Source organism: Conger conger, chromosome 15 (genome assembly GCF_963514075.1).
Source record: "Conger conger chromosome 15, fConCon1.1, whole genome shotgun sequence".
NCBI classification, from domain to species: domain Eukaryota; kingdom Metazoa; phylum Chordata; class Actinopteri; order Anguilliformes; family Congridae; genus Conger; species Conger conger.
The window spans coordinates 24,592,028-24,614,011 of record NC_083774.1 but is presented as its reverse complement, the minus strand read 5'-3'; the positions used below and the strand labels follow the sequence as shown (position 1 = coordinate 24,614,011).

At 42.9% G+C, this 21,984-nt stretch overlaps 1 protein-coding gene across 1 annotated transcript in view; it reads right to left on the bottom strand.

Annotated features, from left to right (window-relative positions):
• Window positions 1-21,365, bottom strand: part of LOC133111080 (multiple epidermal growth factor-like domains protein 11) — a 94,649-nt gene extending 73,284 nt beyond the window's left edge. Inside the window, exon 1 of the mRNA XM_061221239.1 lies at window positions 21,329-21,365. The gene's annotated coding sequence lies outside the window, so the exon portion shown is untranslated. The remainder of the gene's footprint in view (window positions 1-21,328) is intronic.
• Between the last annotated feature and the right edge of the window lie 619 nt (window positions 21,366-21,984).

Genomic DNA, 21,984 nt, shown 5'->3' with positions numbered 1-21,984 from the left:
AGGTCCTGAAGATCTTAGGCTAGGTTCTCATAGCAGGTCACAGTGGTAACATTGCTACAGAGCACATGTATTTGATCTAGGACCACATCTGGAACTAGTAGCTAGTGACCTAGATCTGATAGGAAAGTCAGATCTGTGTCACACGGAGGCCAAGAAAATTGGATTTGGGCCACTTCAGCCTGTAATCTCAGCATGGACTGGTTTTGTATGACAGAGGAATAGGGCAGGTGGTCACGGTGAAGAGAACACTATCAGCCCCGGATAAGCCCTTGCCGGACGCCTTAAAGCTGGACCAGCAGACCAGTGGGATGCATGTCCAAGGAGCCGTGTGGGAGACCCGAGAGAGCAACAGTGAGCAGATTTAGCTACATTACACTTACATCGATCCATTCCACAGGTGCTCTTTTACAGCAACCAACCTGTGCATACATCAAGACCAGAAGAACATAACTACAGATGGAAAAACTTTTACAGGGTAAATAAAGCAAGATTGTTAAGAACAACGCTGGAGTCTAACAGGTATACCAAAAACAGATAGAACAGCACTGCATGCACAGGCAGACACACACATGCACACACATACATGCAAGAAAGACAGCACACAGCATGGTTGCGGGTTTTCAGGAGAATAAATCGTTAAGCCAGAGGCATTGATTCAACTCCATTGCCTTCCCCTAAGCAACCCATAAGCACCGAGCATATTAATCCACAGCTGTGAACAAATTACGATGACAAAAACACATCGGGAGATGCATAACTAAAGAAGAATCTCTAGTTACACATTTAGAGAGTCGAAACGGCTCCATCAGAGAAATCAAATTAATGGCAGGATCTAACGGGGGAAATAAAAAGTTTTATGACACAGCACATAATAGAATATTATTTGCCATAACAGATGGACTGCATGATTAGACTATGTGACCGGAAATAAAAAAGATAAAAGGGGAAGAATAAAAAAAGATGAATGATTAGTTCATGAAAATCAAAGAAGGACTAAACTGTCTCATCAATTATGAATCGTTACTTTTGATTCAGGAAACAACAGAAAAAGCACTCAAAGGGGCACAGGAGATAGAGTGGGGAGCACCGTTAAAAAGAAAAGCACACCGAACAATCCATATCTCTATCTGTGAAGAGCAGTCAGTTTTTCCCATTTCCATGGTAATCTTCCACCTACGCACTCATAGGGGTAAAGGCCTATGTTCCTTCCAGAGCATCCGTGCTATTATCACCTAGAGCTTTTCAGTAACTCCCGAGGAATGAGTATGTTCTGTGCATTAATAATGCCTGGCATTACAATAAAGGTATTGTTTTTGTAGCAGAGAGATTGCCATTGTCACGCTCTTCAGACGACTCAATGACATCACTATTCCTGCACATGTGCAGTGGGTCAAGCACAGCGTTTGCTCTGCCCCTGGCCTTAATGTGCTGTTTAGCATCAAAGAACAGAAAAAAGTTTCAAAAAGATGGAACGCTTTTAAATAAAATCTAACAAAAAATATTCCATAAGTTCCTACCATCAGATACAATAAAAACCAGTATTGGTCAGTATTTTGTCATGATGTGGAATAGCTTGGTCAGTGACTGTGTGGAATAGCTTGGTCAGTGACTGTGTGGAATAGCTTGGTCAGTGACTGTGTGGAATAGCTTGGTCAGTGACTGTGTGGAATAGCTTGGTAAGCCACTGTGTGGAATAGCTTGGTCAGTGACTGTGTGGAATAGCTTGGTCAGTGACTGTGTGGAATAGCTTGGTCAGTGACTGTGTGGAATAGCTTGGTAAACCACTGTGTGGGCTTGGTAAGTCACTGTGTGGAATAGCTTGGTCAGTGACTGTGTGGAATAGCTTGGTAAGCCACTGTGTGGAATAGCTTGGTCAGTGACTGTGTGGAATAGCTTGCCAGGTCATGTAGTAGAGGCAGAAACCCTGGGACTCAATACTCAATAGTTCAGACTCAATACACTGGTAGATACCATCTAGTTTTCAGGTAAATTAAGCCCTAGGTACACTTACTAGTAGGAAAATGGCAAGCATTGTTGGGCTGAATGGCCTGTTCTTGTTATTATGTCAGGTTATGTTAAGTTATAAGGCCACTGGGTCCAGGACAGGAGGGATTTAGTGCAAGGGGACTGTTAATCATCTGCACCCTAGATATCCCATTGCCCCAGGGCAGGCAAAACATTACCAGGTTACACCAGGTTACGGGTCAGGCAACTATGAATCTATATCTGAGTAAGAGATTGCAAAAGTAAGCAATGAACAGCATTAAGAAATTGCTTTTTCGTGAAAGAATAAGATCAAAGTACTGGCAACTCCACTGCCAACATGACATCAACCATGTACATGGAGCATTTCATTCAGATAAAACGCCAAACGGATAGGCCACAGCAGGGCACTTTCTAACTTTAGGAACAACTGCAAGAAGAGGCTTCAAGTTTCTCCAAGCTCACTGCCAAGAGATAAAATATGAGAGATAACTGACACTGACATTTTAATAAGATCTACCATTCACCGACACAAAATCTATACAAATAACATTTTTATCATACAAATAATAACTGTTATGGCCAAGAAATGTCTATGATGTGCAGCATTCTGATAATGAGATGACATTCTAGATTACTCAATTTGTTATGTGAGAACATTTTCAGAGCAAAGCGGATGTGGAAAGCGACATGAAAACAGTAGGCTACACATGTACCACTTTCACACAGAAGGGAATTCACATCCCAAGTTTTCCCAGTTGTTTTGCAGGTCACTGTTCTTTGTTATGAAAAAAAACTCAAATACATGATTTTTGGCAATGCTACAGCTCATGTAGGCTATAGGCTATATGCGCTCACTCTGGGCTTATCGGGGTTAGCACACTGCCCAGGTACAGAAAGGAAAATACCCAGCGTGCTACAAGCCAGCTAAAAAAAGAGGATCAAATACAGTGGGCTCCAGATAAATATGCACAAAAAGTGCTTGCATCCTCTTCCTGGCAAGTTTGCAACCATTCCAGATGTTTTACGCCTTTTTATTATTGCCCTTACAGTGCCAAGTGGTATGTTTAACCTTTTATGTACATGATGGCCAATTGTGATGGTCTTTTTCTTGTGATGGTCAATTACCATCTGTGTTCTGAATACAGTTCTTTGGCTTTTCCCATGCTGATGGTTAACAAAGGTATTTTGCATGCTTGTTACCTCATTTGTATAGTCAAGTGAAACATAAAGAAACATAAACATAAAGAGATGGAATAAAGGAACACAATATAGTTCCTTTAGACTGAGACAAACTAAATTAAAATTGTATTGTTTTTATTCTTTGATTTTATTTACAATAATTATTAAGGGTGACAATCATTTTGGCACCTGTTGTTTTTAGCTGAGATTACCTAATAAAAAAAACCTTGAAACATGAGAGTAAATGTATCGAAATAAAAGTAGATCGTTTTTCACTATGTTTAAACATAAAATATAGATCATTATCCATGTTGTTTATTATATGCAGCCTTTTTTCTCCATTTTTATTTAGGGTGCCAATAATTCTGGAGCCTGAAGAAGGTAGCGAGAAGCTGAGTGCAGTTTGCCCACTGTTAGTTCTCCGGGCGTGTGTCTGCGCACTCCTGCAATAGCTATTCACTGGGGAAACCCCACCGTCCTTCTGTTAAAGCACATTTAGGAGCGGTCTGCGCTATTTTTCAGCACTTATCATTAAGAAATATTTAATATATCCTATATAATTATCTGATCTAATTTGAAGAGTGACTCTCTACCGTTTTGGAAACGGTTCGTTTCCTGAGCACACACACCAAATGATTGACTTGTGAACGGACGAGAGACAGCTGCTTGGCCAGGCTCTCTGGGGTGAAATGTTTCTAATTAAAACAAGGCTGGAATCAGGAAATTTATATTTACTGTTGTGGAGTTGGTCATTACTATGCTTCACTGGTACTGTCCTGAAAATATTGAGAACAACTGAAACCAGCCTTTGTCAATTACGCCCCTAAGCTACGGAACACACTACCTAAAGATACCAAGGAACCAGGTCGCTAACTATTTTTAAAAGAAAGCTGAAAACTTCTCTTCACTTCAGCCTATAACTAGCTATGACTTTCCTGATGCAGGATTTTATTTGCACTTGCTTTGTACTTATGCACTGCTGATTCTTTTTAAATGTTGTCTGTATACAGTTTTGATAATTGCTGATTGTGCTTGTTGCTTGGAATCCACAGTGTTTGATTATACATATTCCAGCAATCAGAGAGTCGTCCCACTTGGGGACACACAGGGGAAAGGCCCCAACAGTGTCTGTCTTGGTTATTTGTTGTTGATTGCCGTTTGGGTACATACTCCACAACCTCAGTGTTTGGTATTTCATACTTTCTACGTCTTTAATTTTAGTCCTTGTTCCTATTTTCTTAACTTTATTTGTATTCTATTTAATTATTTTATGCATTCTATTTCATTATTCTATTTTATTATTTTTGGGGGTTTTAGTTATGGCATTCTACCCCTGTTTTTTTATGTTAATTTTATTGTAAAGCACATTGAGCTGCATTTTTTTGTGTGAAAGGCGTGATATAAATAAAGCTTAATATTATTATTATTATTATTATTATTATTAAAACCAATTTAGGCTATAGCTTTAGAGTTAGGTTACACGAAATGCTAAAACAAAATGACAGTACATTAGTACATTATTTATTGGCTTAGTATAATAGTGCAGGGATCATGTCTGGCCCTCAAATCCAAATACAGCTCTCGTCTGCTTTGATTTTGGATAACTGACTGAACAATTAGTGCTTCTGATTGGCCAGACCGTCTTTACACCAGACTCCCAGGTAATGGGAGGGTGGAAAACCAGCAGTCTTTGGCCCTCAAGGACCTTGATTTGATGATCCCTGACGTCATGCTACCCAGAGACACTCAAAAGCCTAATCATTTTTAAGCGTGGACAGTGCGAGTGTCAGTGCGATCTGGTTGATAGACAGGCACCATTAGGGCCGTCTGTTAAACTCAACTGACCCAGTGACACGTCCTTCCTCGGTGTGACCGATGATGGACACGAGTGTGGGGCAGGAGGCAGGGCAGCGGGGGCAGACAGTCAGGCGCTCAGGAGTCACGGCGAGCTGCCTATCGATATCGATCACTTCCATTTCATCCAAGCACATCGCTTTTAATTAAACGGCGGGACACTCCCTCAAAAGTTGTTCAAGCATTACCAACAACGCAATAAAACAAGAACTTCTCAATCGCGCGGATCCCGGGAAACACAAACACTGGATTTTGTCGTAATTCTCGTACTCGGCGTAAGCCCCAGTGCGTGCCTCAGACGGCAGGCGGCGGCCAAACGCTCCCTCTCGTTTCAGCGGGAGCGTAAAGTCCTCAGCCCGCGGTTATCCGCGCCGCGAACGCTGGTTATCCCCGCCGTCATAAATCAGAGCTGCGCAGCTGCTCCACGCCTGGAGACTTCAGAGGAGCCTGGTCCGGGCCGGCCCGCTAATCTCCGCCGTGTACATCACCCCCGCGTACGCAGAGCGCCCCGGACTGCAGCAGAGCCAGGGGAAGGGGCTCTCTGAGCCTCCCAAACACACCCTGCTGTTAAATACACCGAGGCCAGCTTGGAGATTGAGCTGGTCAAGCACGTCATGAGCTGGACCAGCTGGGTATGAGCTGGTCTAGCAGGATGGCCAAGCTGATCACGAAGCTGGTCTAGCTGGGTCTGAGCTGGTCAACAAGATGCAGTGTGTGGTAGCTTGTCTGAGCTGGTAGCTGGTTGACCGTGTCAAGCTGGGAGCTGGTCTGAACTGGTCAATCAGCTGTCTTTCTCAGCAGGGCAAATACCATGAAAAAACAAACGTTAACTCCTGGCCATTTTAAAATGCAAAACTCCAGTCGATAGAAGTCAAGACAAACCAGCAATATTTGCCATGGCCAGATTAGACTACCAAAGAAAAGCTTACTGATTGTTTATTTTATTTTCCTTTTACAGAGAGAGTGTAACCCACAGGACTGAACAAGTGAATTTTAAACCTGTCCACTGAACCACAGAGGCACTTGTCCCGACACCCCCATACAACATCTTCTGTTCTTACAGTAGTCATCGGTTTAGGCAGCGTGCTGCTGTTTGTTCATTAAGAAGTGATTTACAGCGGGTTTCAGCATGGGAGGTCTGCGTGCCTTCAGTCAACAAAGCAGGGCCTAGTTCTAAACCTCAAAGTGTCTCAGAGAAAACTAATTAACAACAGCTACATTAATTGCAGATGAGAAAATGACTGTTGCTGCCAGGAGCATGGAAGCGCGCGAGACCCACTGTGGATGGGTTGGGGGACGGGGGGACGGGGGGGGACGGGGGGTGCGTGTTGGACTGATTCAGACGCTGTGAACATGGCGGGGGGGATGGGTCGCTCCACGCTGCAGCTGTGAAGGACGCTGGGAGCCGGTGCAGGAGCTTTATAATGACGAAAGGCCATGCGGCAGGGCGAGGGCACAGCGGAGGCGCAGGCGATCTGAGGCAACAGCACCCGGTTCCCGCCAAGCCGCGGGACGCTAAACGCCGCAGTTTGTCTCCTCCTCGCCTCCAGCTGGGCTCAATCAGGCGCCTCCGCCACCCGGCCAATTACTCACTCCGTGAGTGTCAATGTAATGGGGGGATAATATGCTGTTGCTCATAATCCTCTGACAAACTATAACAAATTAGAGCCGGGCCGCTTAGGGAGACTTCCACAGCGCCGACCAACTCTCCGTGTCCATGGAGGATGAGGCTGTGGTTGCTTTAAAAACATGTACATAGAAATACACAAATGGTAAATGGTTGGCAGTTATATAGCGCCATTATCCAAAGCGCTGTACAACTGATGCTTCTCATTCACCAATTCACACACTCACGCTCACACACCAATGGTGATTGGCTGCCACGCAGGTCACCAACCAGCTCGTCAGGAGCATTTGGGGGTTAGGTGTCTTGCTCAGGGACACTTCGACACAGCCAGGTTGGGATCGAACCGGAAACCCTCCGACTGCCAGACGACTGCTCTTACTGCCTGAGCCAATGTGACACACACCAATCCACAGTGGGTACCAAGACCATACCTAATGCAATAACAGCATGTACACACAGTCACAGGTAACACAGGACAGGACCCTCTGCTGGCTGGCAAAGTAATACTGTATTTCTATCCAAGACAACAGTCCTGCAGAGGAAATGGGGCATGGGGCATTTATGTTTGAGGTCAAATTGACCCCAACAGTTTAAATAAACTGAAAATTACTGCAAAAGAAAAAATTTTGACACTTTGTGTGTCACCTTCTTATTGTCTCCCATATTACTAGCCTTTTATCCATAAATATGAAAAATATCTAATTTTAGAGCCTGAGTCACATGAAGTGAAAGTTTGGCACCTGTATGGGAAAGTGCCACCAGAATCATCCACAAAGTAATCTGAGATAAAAATAAAGATGGATTTATATTTTCTGACATTTTATACAGTAACAGAAGGTCAAAATAAGCCCATCCAACATTGGTACAGGACTTCTGAAAACAAAGCATTATGTTTATTGCATGTTTACTATTTAATCCCACCAAAATAGAACTTGAAAAAAACACAGTGCCAAGATGAAAAAAAGGTTAACTGGTTTTTAAGAAATGTCAAACACTGAATGGGGTGAAATAGACCCCAAACATAATAAACCACTGCCGAGGTGAAAGAGTTCAATGGACAGCAAGCATTTTACAGTCACAAGGCACACACACACACACACACACACCACGTTCACTGCTGTTTACGTGAGAGCCTCTGTGTGGTGCTGGCAGAGCTTAAGGAGGAAACAAACACCAGGTCCAGGCCATGAAATGCTGAAACAACACTTGGTAATTGCCTTAGTAATTTTACACTCCAGTAGTCTCGCACCTTAGCCGTCACCTTGCAACTCCGATTCCACGTCTGCTTCTGTGTCTCCGTTGACTTCATCAGAGCCTGACCTCGGAGATGGCAGAGTGTGGGAGGCGTTCTGGAGAGGGACTCATCCCAAGAGCTCAGCGCAAGAAGAGAACTGTGTTCAGCACATTCACATCCCCCTCACCGGGAGCCTGTTCCCCAGAGAATCTTTTCTTAAAGTGGCTCCATGAACAAAACTGCAAACCATTCAGGTTTTCTTTAGAGGCCTCCGATTTACGCTCGACAAAACAATTGATTTTTCTGATGAGGCCTTCATGGAAAAATGCTAAATGAGTATAATAGGAATGTCATGCATCTCCTTTGCATGTTCAACAAGATAATAATTTAAAAAGGTCATATACATATTTACATATTGCTCATTAAGATACAGCTGGATATTTTTGCACAATTTCAGGTTTAGTACGTACCATGTTAAAAGGCACAACAAATCCAGCCACTGACTTCCACACAAGCATGAGTGGATTGCGTTTTTTCAGTGGGGCCTCGATAAGGCCCATCAGTCTCCCAGTACAAGCATTACTGTACACCGGCATCTCAACTGCAAGTCTGTTGCGTTGTGAATTTGTGAATGAAGTGCAGGCTTGCCTGTGAGACAGCTCTTATCAGAAACATGAGAGGTGTCAAAAGCAGGAGCTGAGGTGTGGGGAGAGTCTGTGCAGTGAAGCTGGCAGGGACAGTGTGCTTCATTACCTCCAGCAACCGCTGGGGAAGCAAGCCAGCCCCAGACCCGGGGGAGATTCAGCCCAATCCGGGGGAAAGATTCAGCCCCTGACCCAGGGAGATTCAGCCCGACCCTGGGCAGATTCAGCCCCTGACACGGAGGAGATTCAGCCCGTGACCCGGGGGAGATTCAGCCTGACTTGGGGCAGATTCAGCCCCTGACCCAGGGAGATTCAGCCCCTGACCCGGGGCAGATTCAGCCCCTGACACGGGGAGATTCAGCCTGACCTGGGGCAGATTCAGCCCCTGACCTGGGGCAGATTCAGCCCCTGACCTGGGGCAGATTCAGCCCCTGACCCGGGGCAGATTCAGCCCCTGACACGGAGGAGATTCAGCCCCTGACACGGGGAGATTCAGCCTGACCTGGGGCAGATTCAGCCCCTGACCTGGGGCAGATTCAGCCCCTGACCTGAGGGAGATTCAGCCTGACCTGGGGAGTTTCAGCCCGACCTGGGGCAGATTCAGCCCCCGTCCTACTGTTAATTAACCTCCGCTGAGCTTCTGTCTGTGCCTGCAAAGACATGGAGACTGGAAAATTGGGGGCAATGTGTTACCTCACAGGGCACAAGGGAGCAAGACTGAGTCATAACGGGTACCTTCTAGAACAAATGCTGGGCCAATGGAGACGTCAGCAGTTATCATTTCAGTGATTTGTTATTGGTCCTTGGTATGGAGCATTTTAAGGGTTGGCATATTACTCCTAGTCTACTGGTCCTGGATTTTAAACAAGGACATATCTTTTCATTGTTTTTGAGCCTACAGCAGTCTCCATGCAGAGCTGAAGATTAATGATACAGAGCACCTCATCAAAAAATAAAACGCATAGACCCAAGGTAGTAGAACGGAGTTTGAGTTTGACGTCACAGGTCCACCTGACTGTGTCCCTCAGATAGCTTAGCCTTTGCTGGGATTCTTTATTTATGAGTGATCATTTATTCATCTTTTCATTTTGACAACGTTTGCATCCCTCTGTTTTTTAGGTGTCCAAATCAATTGCCTGCAATGTGGTCAGGGAATTATTTTCAAGGTTTTTTCAAATCAATTTAACATTTATTTATCTTTATTCCTTGAAGAAGCGGTTCAGCCGTGTGATAGACTGAAGGTGAACGGCCCTCCGCGAAATGCAGATTGATTGACTGATAGACTTTAATTTCACACCCGCATTCTATGGCTCCCAAGACTGAATGTTCACTTAACCGAAACCCGCTTGCTCCCCCCTTTAGTACTGTATGAGATGCCAGTTCCTTCAGAGTAAATAATGATTCACTACAAATGCATCTGCATTAACTCACACTTCCAGACAAGAAAATTAATAACAATACCAATGAATTATCTCGGGCTCTCCTTCGTGAATACTGATGGGAGCGGAGAAGACTGGTCTATTCTTCTTTTGTTTCTCGTGGGGGCAGTTTCCGTGGCTGAAATGTGTTACCGGTAGCAAGAAAATGGTAAATATTTACAGTTTTATGAAAAATGACAACCGCAAAGATTTCAGTGAGAGGACCAGGTGATTCCTCTCAAGGTGGGAAGAGCCCTCGTGAGTTGGGCTGTCTTGAAAAATTGACATGTCTTTCTACGTTCCCTCGTATCACCACCATAATGTGGCGAGTCATCAGGCATACACAAAAGGTGCACCAGAGGAGTGTGGCTAATTGCTCTGGTTAATTACTTTCTCCACCTTCTGCAACGTGTCATTATGACCACTTCCTGCCGATAAAAACTATTTAGTAATTACCATAGTGACTCAGTCGCCAATTATGACAGAACGGTCGGTTCTCTCACAATACATTATGAGAAAATATCTTTTCGGTTGACCCCTTTTCCTTAGTTCTCATTGCCACCTGCAAATGTGATTTCCTCCTAATAGAGATAATTATAATATAAAGGTTGGGAATGTGGAAATTGAATCAAAATCTAATAGTCACCAGACGCAGGAGATTCATTTCAGAAGAAAATGTTCAGTCAATAGCAGTAGTAGCGAAGACCATGAACGAGTTCTTTCGCATCTTGTTATGCGAACAGGAAGTTGCCCATACAGCAGATACTGTATATATGTATGTATGTATGTATGTATGTAAGGGGCACAGTAAAAGTCCCCTGTCGAATCTCAGGCTCCCGACCTGAGATTTATGACCCAGCCACACTGAGGAACGCTTCGCCCCACTTTCTGTCCGAGTTCCGTAACCCGCTGAATCGCCTATTCACCGACTTTACTGCAAAATCTGGGACCATAAATAGCTGTGCCATTGAGAGATACAGCCTCCAGAACCTGCTGGTTGGGCTGCTGTTGTTCCCTACCTCTCCAATAAACCGCCGCATTCACTCAACACCGCTGCACGATGTGCTGCTCTCTCCACTGTGGAGTCCGCTGTGGGCACAGTTTGTTTTTTAGTTTATTTGTTTTTGGTAAATGGTAAATGGTAAATGGTTGCCATTTATATAGCGCCTCTATCCAAAGTGCTGTACAAGTGATGCTCATTCACCCATTCATACACACACTCACACTCACAAACCAACGGCGAGTGGCTGCCATGCAAGGCACCGACCAACCGACACGGTATCCCTGATCACAGCTCTGATTTATCGCAAGGTTTGTTATCGAGTTGCCGCTTTCATCCTTTTATCCGAAGCGGCTTACAGTTGATTAGACTAAGGAGAGGTCAATCCCCCCCACGGAGGATCGTACAAGCTGCTTTATTCACAAGTCCTCCCGGAGGGCCGCGGGTCTCACAGCACCGGCGTCCTCAGACCCAGGGTGCCACTCAAATCACATTTCTTTTACCACGGTGACCGCCGCTGATTGATTGTATGCGTGCGCCCGCTGCTGAATAAGCCATAGAGGGTTATTAAGGTGGAGCCTCATAAAACTCTCTGCTGATAGGAGGATCCATCACTATGATTGACGGATTGGCACCTGGAAGGGCCTGGAATGCACTGCCTCGCACCCAGGTCACCCCCTCTGGGAGCCTTCAGGGCAGGACTGCTGCTGAGGAGAAGTGTACCCCCAGGAGAGCACACTCAGAAAAGAGTGCACTCTTCAGTACTTTATCCAGGGCAATGCAGACTACGCTACACAATGGAAATGCATGGATGTGTTCGGTTGTAAAGCAGAGCTGGGATCAAGGCTACCGTGTTGTTGCGCCACCCGGTATCTGCACTGAAACCTTTTGGTCACAAAGCCACTCAGATGTAATTGGGAAGCTTTCTGTGTGCAGTTTAGAACCGTTCTCTTCACCTCCCTCAGCTCTTATTACAGCAAAAACAAACCATGAATAAACACACTTTATACAACACAATCAATCACTCGGCCAAGCAGAGAAACGCACGCGTATGGAGAAGAAGTGGACTTCTCCAGTCAAACTGCAGTACAGCCGCTTCGTAATGCCCAGTCTGCTCCTGCCGACACAAACCCGAATCTTCCGTTTTCCCACACCCTGACAACCTGCAGTTCAAAGGCTAGGCCCAAAATTACATGCAATGCTACACATCATTAAAGGTCACACCCGTATAATATCAAACCATAAAAACAGACTGGGCCATATGAGTTTCTGTGCCCTGATCACTGATCCCTGCCCTGATCGCTGATCCCTGCCCTTGCCATCCATTATCTCTAGTGCACTCTGGTAGATGTATGCATTTTTGTGAGAAATTGCCCATGGAGAAATGCATATATTATTTTAATTCAAATTCAACTGTAATAATCTGCACCCACGGCTAAGGGTAATTTTCTGTATTATATTTGGGCATACAGCATGGTTTCCTGCAATTCAAGACGTAGTCATTCACCAAGCCCGGCAAAAAAATGTTTTAATTCCTCATCTTTTCGAGTAGCCAGGCAGAGTGTGACTTGAATTAGCAGGTTTGACTTTCTCTTTAAAGAGGGGTTTACCTTGCGAAACCCTCGGTACGATAATCCAGGGTAACACTCAAGAAAAAAAACCATAGGCAATTTCCATCTGATTGATCCCCAGCGCAGGTCTCTAACACACAAGGTTTCTGTGGCAAATTAAGTTGCATGGCGCTCTAGTGTGAGAGACCTGTGTCAAACTATCCAGTCAACAGCTTAACGGTTCAAAAGGAAAATATTAACAGAATACAAAGCAAGAGATTTCCTTTAGAGAGCAGAGCTGTGTGACCAGAATTTATAATGCCTCTTCCCCCCCAATTTATGTGTTCACTCTCTGTACACCCAATTATTTCACCAAGGTAAAACAGGGCAGTGTTGATAGACCAGGGTCTGAAAATTCCCAATGAGATCCCTGGCCAAAAGTGGGCGAATGCAAAACGGGACTTGCTTGTAAACAAAGTTTTCAATGAGCAAGTGGTTTACGTGTGGGTGTTTACATAGTATGAATTTTAATCAGACAAAACATGAATGTGAGGGGTCAAGGTAGATCATAAAGTATGACACACACAAGTGCATTTCAAATAATAGCAAGCAAACCATATTCTAAATTCCTGCAAAACAAATATTATTATTATTATAATTATTAAGCACAATAATGTGTATTTGGAAAAAGCCCTTAGAGAATGTCATTGTGCTAATTTCCCCATGTCAAGTCATTTCTCTGTTCTCTACTGAATTCCATAATTGCATTGTAATCACATCCATTATCCACATTTTCTAACAATTAGCCGTTTTCCCCTTTGTTGTCGCAAATAAAACAAAGAACAAAATCGTAATTTATTGCTGAGGCGAAAAGATATGCATGAATGATATTATCTACATCCTGTGCTTTCGGGAGACAATGTCTAAAAAGGACGTGGGCCAGAGAAAGTGTTTTTGGTTCTTTGTTTTGGTTGTGGACCGTTGAGGTCCGTAAGCCCTAATTTAGACTTGCAGGATGTTCGCAGCTCAAAGCCTAGATCAGGGGGCTTCCGCTCTTCCCGCAGCATTTTATCACACAGGGTGACTTTGCATTTCAGGATAAAAAATGCAGAGACGGAGCAATTTGAATGCCAACTTTTTCTCTCAGAGCTTATTTTATATTTGCTCGGCAACTGCCGTTCTCTCGGGTAAACGCCTTGTGCTGTGTAAATTTAAACCAATAGGCTGACAATTCAATTAGGTCCTAAACAAAAATGTTTTTGTTTTTCGTAGCGCTAATGACAGACGCGAGCTATCCCACAGAAGCGTCTCGGCGAGTGTTTTCTCACCGCGCGGTGATGGGCGGGTCCGCCTGGAGACCCAGGGCATATGTTAATGACTCTCCGCGGAGATCCCTGGCAGATGTGAATGGATGGATCAGCAGTATTTGTAAAAAGTCACGGATTTCTTTAGAGAACCTCGCTTGTCATCTCGACAAACAGGGAACGGATTGATGAATCCATTAATGAGTGGAGAGCAGGGGTAGGGGGGATGTGTGGACCGTCGGTTCTCCATTGTAGCACACAGGGATCTCTAGGGAAGGTGATGGAGAACAATTGATTTGCCAATAGCAGGTTTGGGCCAATTCCATTTCAGCTCAGTCAATTCAAGGATTTACTTGAAATTGAATAACTTATAAAAGCCCATTGTGTTCTATAATGATATTTACATGAATTAATTTCATATCAAATAACATCGAAATTGACTGACTTGAAGTGGATTTGACCCTAACTCTAGACCAATACACTGCACAAAAATGCAAACTTTAATTTGAATATAGAAGGTTCTAGGTCAAATCCAAGATGGGTGACTGCTGATGAAGTCTTTGGCATAGAACCCAGGTTAAGCGGATTCAGAAAAGGTCAAGCAATAAATATTTTTTAACAAAATGCATTATTTAACCCTTATTGCTCCAGAGAAGAGAGTTACTGGAACATTAAAACATTTGATGTTACCTATAGTTCAGAATCTCCTAGTAACCTGACATGCTGCAGGTAGTCACACATACAGCTAATATTCTCATGAGCAGGGTCCTCTGGACCCACTTGCCAGAAGGTTTTTGTTGTCACCAGGAACTCACACACTCAATGACTAAACCAAATCAAACCACTAAAAATCCCCTTGATTAGTTAAATCAGACGTGTGAGTTCCTGGTCACAATAAAATCCTTCTGGCAAGTGGGTCCCGAGGACTGGAGTTGGAGAAACTCTGCTCAAGGACACTTATTGAAAATGGCAAAAGCATTTTCTCTTTGTTATGTACCCCAAGGCTCTGCCAATGTACAGCTAATGTGCAGAGAATCCACTGGAATTGACAAGAATGCATAGGGCTCAAACTGCACAAAGACTGAGTCAGCACTGCTCTCCAATATACTTCTGCTCGCGTTTGTTTGAACAACTTCATTAAAATACAAACGCTTCAGAAATGCCGACAACCGAAGAACAACAGCCCGCTCCTGAATGACGGCAGCCTTTTAATGTCAGGCACTCACCCTGCCTGCCACGCTTAAAGGAGTCTCTCCCAAATTCATTTTGTAAGGTTTAATCCCAAAGGCAACGGGCACACATGACGTCTTTTTTCGCTTATTGATTTGAAAGGAGGGAGAGAGAGAGAGAGAGAGAGAGAGAGAGAGAGAGAGAGAGAGAGAGAGAGAACATCTCTGAATGTCTCCTTCAAAGCCCTGATTTCCTAGAGGGCATAAAGTCTTCAGAAGGCGCTCACAGATTTGAAAGATCACAGTTGTGAGGAGATGCATGAGGACAGAGAGAGAGAGAGAAAGCGTGTAAGGCTCACGGTCTCTGGAAGAAAAGGACACGCGTTTTTGATTGGCGCTCTTAGCTCCTGCTCCGCAGAGGGAAGGAGCCGTAAATAAGGACGTGCTTCGCCAGAACAGAGCAGAAATCTCCACCGAGAAAGTTCAGCTATGCTGTACTTTCAAATTTTCATTACCTTTCGCTAATGCGGTTGCTATGGCTGCGGGGTATTTGCTGGATCTATAATGTTCGGTGTGGTCTCGCTAAAATAACATCTATCAGTCAGCTCATCGGAGGGGGGGGCGTAATTTGCAGAATAAAGGTCAAGGCTGCCATTTCATTTGGGAGAAGTGATGGAGGAATTCAGCAGCCACAATGAACCGTCTACGTGTTTTGACCTTCGTTCACCTAAGACATGCGAAACACTGAAAAATCTGCTTCCTCCAACTCTGATTTTATTGCATGTATAGAGACTGTTAAATATCTTATGACAAATTGCCTTCAACCAACCTTTAACCATCACACTAAAGGTTGGTTTATTGCTAAATATTCTGTTCTTTGGCCCTCTCCATTTTTTGTATCAAGGCTTATATCTTATCAACACTGTTCGCCATTAAAGCTTGTATATTATGAACACTGCTCACCATTAAGGCTTGTATATTATGAACATCACTTTATTAAGTAGACTTGTATACTATCATGTGGCAGCAACTAAATGCATAAAAGTATGCAGATGTGGTCAAGATCTTTAGCTGTTTTTCAGAGGGGAAGAAGTGTAATCTAAGTGACTTTGACCGTAGAATGATTGTTGGTGCCAGACAGGGTGGTTTGAGTATCTCAGAAATATATTTTCACACACAAAATTCTCTAGAATTTCCAGAGAATGTGAAATATACAAAACATCCAGTGAAGAGCAGTTCAGCAGGCAGACATGTGTTGTTAAGGAGAGAGGTCTGAGGAAAAGGGCCAGACTGGTCGAAGCCGACAGGAAGGTGACTGTAACACAAATAACTACACATCACAACAGTGGTATGCAGAAGAGCATCTCTGAACACACACCATATCATAACTAAAGTGGATAGGCCACAGCAATAAAATATGTCTACTAAATGCCTAATAAAGTGCTCACTGAGTGTATATTAGGAATGTTGTATATTATAAACACTGTTCACCATTAAAGCTTGTATATTTTGAACACTGTTCACTTTTAAGGCTTGTATACAGGGATGGAGCTAGCCTGCCATACATGGTAATGAGGCATGATGAGAAATAGGGCAGCATGCTCAGAGCAATGCAGTGAGTCCATTTTAAATATACAATACATTTCATTGTCAGCTTGGATTTAAAAACAAATACTTGTCAACATGCATTAATGCATTTCATAAATTAGGCCAAAGTTAATGCCTATGTTTTGGCACTCAAGACATTGCATTTTTCTTCTTGGCAAAATAAAAAAGAAACAAAAACCTCTGGTGGAATTTAGCCATCTTATGTAGTCTGCCCAAACTGCTGGGTCGGGAACCATTATGCTTCTGAGAAGAACTCAGCACAAATAATAAGGTAGCCTGCAGATACAGTCAGAGGGCACCAAAGGCCTTAATACACGAGTACTTTGCGGCCACACAAATGAACACAAAGGGCTGGAAGTATTCTGCAGTCACAATGTGTGCCTCTGGTCAGGTTACGTCTCTTCTGGGATTTAAAAGCCTTTCCCCACCTGCATGTGCACTCCATATTTGGCTTTCTGGGGTTAGTGTATGTTTAATTTATGCAAAAATCCTATATGTATAAAGCAAGAATGAAGCTAGTTTTCTGGTCTTTTTTTTGGTCATCACCACTGCTTTTCTTTTAAAACAATTTTTGTTTTTAAAAAAACATATATTAATTGACATAATTTAACAATAAAGTTTTGTCCTTAAAATGACTGTTGAATAATAAAAAAGTGTTTTAATTGAATTAAAAGCAGTTAAAATATCTGCTAGTTGTTTGGCCCACTGGCTATTACAGGCAAAAAGAAGCTTTGGCATTGAATAGGACAAGGAATTAAAAAACGGATCAGTAAATTCAATTGAAATTTTCCATTTAAATTTCGAAGGCCTGAATTTTACTGTAAGCAATCCGTCATTCGAAATGGCCAATGATTAAACAGGTACAAATTAAATACACATTGGCATATTGCTACAAAATTATGTGTGCATTAAACGCACATATTCGTATTAAGTTGGCAATTGCTATTGACTCTATTTTCAGGTTTGTTTATCAAAGCAAGAGAAATAGACGTATACGGTATAAATTCAAAGACTGGGCTACAAAACTTGGCCATTGAAATTTATTCACACCAAAATGGCAACACATTGTCCTTGGAAATTCAAACAGCTGTATTCCCCAGCCTGCATTCCTTCATTAATCAACACTAATTAAAAGCATTGATCCTGCAATGCCCTGGGATTTCCAGCTGAAAGGGTTTACTAGACTGTAAACTGCAGACATTACAGGCAGGCCGACATACCCGAAAATTAACTGATTGGTACATTTGCCCTTGGAGATGAACAAACCGCTCAGAGAAATTGAACAAAAGGCGATAAACACCTCCTCTCACTTTGTGTTATTGAATCATAATAACTATGCAGGAGGGATCTACACACACACACACCCCCCCCCCCCCCCCTGCCTAATACCACACTCCCCTCATTGAAAACTGCCACGAGCATAACATTTCTGAAATCTCAGGACCGATGTATTCACATAAATATAGCGTTTGGCGTCACATGTAAAAGGAGATGACGTCACATTTAAATTAAATTTGCAACAACATGAAAGGATCAATCCCATTCAAAAGCATAATAATGGCAGTCTGGAGCAGGAGATGAGATTATACTAATTCTGCATATCACTTAAGCAATAGGCCTGCAGTCCAAGTAAATTTGTGCCGTTTTTATTGTCATGTAATTAATGTTAGTATAATATGCCAGGTAGACACACATGACTTCTGCAATCTAGAAGCTGTAAGATATCCTATCAGTAGGTTCCAGCTGATATTCAACTGCTACTGTCGTTTTGTTGTATACAGACAAGGTAGGTATAGTTCAAGCAGCCAACAGTGACAGTATAATCGAGCATAACAGTGTATTTTCAGATATGCAAATGTTCCTAATTAGGTTGTGCAATATCATTCATTTTGCCATTTTCTTGAGGGAATATAGAATTATTTTATTTTGGATGCAAACAGACAGGTGACTGATGAACCTTTCTGTAGATAAAGCGGTTTAATTATGTTAAAAGCTTGTCTTCAGATCAGAAACAAAAGCTGCATTGCGAATTACGACAAACACCCCTCGGTCAGATTGCAGTAATGCTGTTAAACCAGCCCACAGTGAATACACATATACATACATGCTTACAAAAGGAAAGCCATTCTGGAAATCTATTACTCAAGGTGTTCACTCATTGAAAGATATTGAAAAACAATATCTTGTTTGTTTTTTTCAAGGTGAACCAGCCAACTCCAGTGCAGCCTACATCCAGGTGCACTGCACCACTGGGGCATTCTACAGCAGGGTATGTCAATGTGACGCTGGGTTGACCACAGCACTGCACTATAAAACAATTACACACCTGGATCTCTTCCAGAAGACTGAGGAGGCTATAAAGTCTCTGCATAATAAGAGTGTAAAATAAATTGCACCGAAACATCTTCCCAGTAATGTTTATGACGTTCCAGTACCGTAGGTGTACTTGTCCTTTGTCAGATAGGGCAAACAGAATAGGGATCCAACTCTTGTCGCACTCTAAATGACCATCCAGTCTAACCGGGAAAAGAGTTGAAACGAGTGATTATTAATGCAATAGATTGATCTCTTGCTTGTTTTAAAGGGACTATCAAGTACGCCCGTTTTCCGATGGGCATTGTATCCATTCTAAACCAAGCGGTTCTCCTACGCTGCTGAAATCCAATCCTTAATGCTCAGCCAGTCAGGCTGCGCGCGAAGGGTACCGAGAACGTTCTCAAGCTGTGTGCATACACACAATCAACACGACGGAGCAAATTAAACAGGGATGATTAAAGGAATAAACAGTCTATGCTGGAAGATAATTACCCTCAACCGATGTGATAGCACACACCAGGCAAACTAAAGAGCAGGTGTCTCAGCTAGTCCCTGCCACCATCTCCCGAATATGCTAAACAGAGCAGGTGAGGACACTTTTTGCATGCTAACGCACCCTTCTGTGGACCTTTTTCTAAGGGCCATTGAATCACATTCAAAACGGCGCGCGAGGTTCTTTAACGTTTGGTTTCTCAGACTTCCTCGTCTCATTTGTATCCTTGTTAACACAAAGCAAATTACCATAATGGTCTACAAAGTGACGCTGAAGGTTCCGATCTCTGTCATGCTTTCTTTCTCCCTGTTTTAATGAGTTTCTGGTTTGTTTTTGTAAGGCGTATAGTCAGCTGTGATTAAAACGAACTGAACGCGGACAGCAGTGGCTGTGCCTTGCTCTACGCATCCATCTAGTGGTGGAGGAATGGACGCAGCTCGCAGTGACAGCAGCGAATTCTTAAACATCCTATAATGCAAGCGGGAGATCAATATTGATTATATTTCCCTCATACCCTCTCTGCTTTGAAGGACATAGGCCACTCGCCTCATCAAGCAAACTGAATTTGACCCGTTGTCAAATTCAATCAACATCCACAAACTAGGCGACTTCCACTAGCAGATTAATTGTCTTCACAATGCATTATTTATGGTCCTTGAAATAAACTGTAGCCTTGTAAGACTAATGAAAAACGAACAAAAAATATAATTCGAGTCATCATGTGCCCAGGTAAATTGCTATCTGACCATCAGTAGGCTACCTCTTTAGCCTACTCTAGCCTATATAAATATCAAAGATTTTCGTGGAAGGCAAGCAATCACTCTGAACACTTGTTTCAGGTAGGCGCAGTTTTAAAAAGTAGGCTATATTACGAGAAATTGTGATCTTAAGTTCAATATTCATCTTAGCCCTAAAAATGACACCGACGAGTCTTTCTTATTAGCTTAGGCGTTTAGGTGTAGCCTGAAAAGCAAAAAGTTTGTAACCAGTGTTCAACAGTCTTTGTCAGTACCCTATTTGGGCGATAGCAGTAATGTAATAGGATATTAAACTGTTTTGCAAAGGGTACAAATGTGGAAATTTATATCTTAAATGCCTTTAGCTATTCAAAACCTTAGACGACATCAGTAGGTTCATGAATGACTGCAGACAATAACAGCTAGAACATTTAAATTGTCCGTTTTTACAATTAAGAAGGCTAAATGTTTACTTGGCCATTTAATTACGTTCCGTTGAAAAGTCTCCCCTCTGCACATCAACACGCATGATGACAACTGAAGCCATGGACTAAGATGGTCAAAGCACGACATTATCTCTTAACTATACTTTCAACTGTTCGTATGCTAGTTTAACCCCCACGACGCCACGCGACAGACGTCGTCGATTATAAATTCTGTAGATAGATGTAAAACGAATCCTGCTGATACTGGCGTTTTAAACACTTCTGCAGGACCTCACGGCGGCTGGCATCACGAATAGGCAAGCTCGCACACAACTAAACCTGTGTCATAAAAATTACACAGGTTCTCCATAATTTAAACCGGCCGATTAACGAGTCTACATGGGAGCGGGAATAGCTTTTGTGCCATTTCTAACGGGATAGTAGAAACCCCTGGTAATCTCAACATGCACAGTGTTGTTGTCGTAAATTGACTCTGGTCCAGTAAGTCGTGACAAAATCGCATTCATTACCAAGTTAACCACGTGTTATCCAGAGGCCATTGAGATTTGCTATAATTACGTGAAAGGAATGCTAAAATATAATGCTGCTGAAATAGTGTGCGAACTGCTGGATGAAAACTTACTCTGAGTGAGAAATGCGGAGACGTAAAATACCAGCAGAACGCAAAACGAACCATAGCTTTACAAAAATAGCATAGCGCGTTAAAATGACAGATAATCACTCTTAAAGTCAAATTTAGGGATAAAAAGACCACATACCCTACCTTTTCCGACAGAAGTCTGTCACTGTGCCTCAACACCTTGTCACAGTTGGCAAACAACTTTGACCAAAAAATATTCCACACTTTCTATTATTCTGGATAACCTCTAGAAAACATTGTTTTGATTTTAAAATTGATCTTCAAATAAGGTGTTAGCAGAAGGTAGCATACATTTTCTGTCCACGCAATGTATCCTCACCTCCAGTTCTCTGTATCTTTTCGGCTCTGGCAGGAGCGCGGCCCATTTTAAACGCCAGTGATGTCACGTGCACCGCTGCCGAAGCTGATCCAGCGCGGAACCGTCATATCGAAGATTGCATATCGTAACCAGATATCACATTATACTTTTTTCCTGCAACTAGTTCCATTGCCGCAACTCCATATCATCGCAATGCTTTATCTCCAAAATACATTTTATAATGGCAGGAACTCCTTGAAAACACGGGTGATGAACGCACGGGAACGCAACCTCCGGGGATGTCATGGTGGTGACATTACGAGATGTGATCGAAATGTGTGAAATATTATCCCTCTTCCTATCAATAAAGAAAACAGAAGATTATCCTTAAAGTACAAATTAATCGCATAAAATCGTGTATAATACTAGATTAATTAAACACCTGTGTTCTATTTGCTTATAATTAAAAAATGCTATTTAC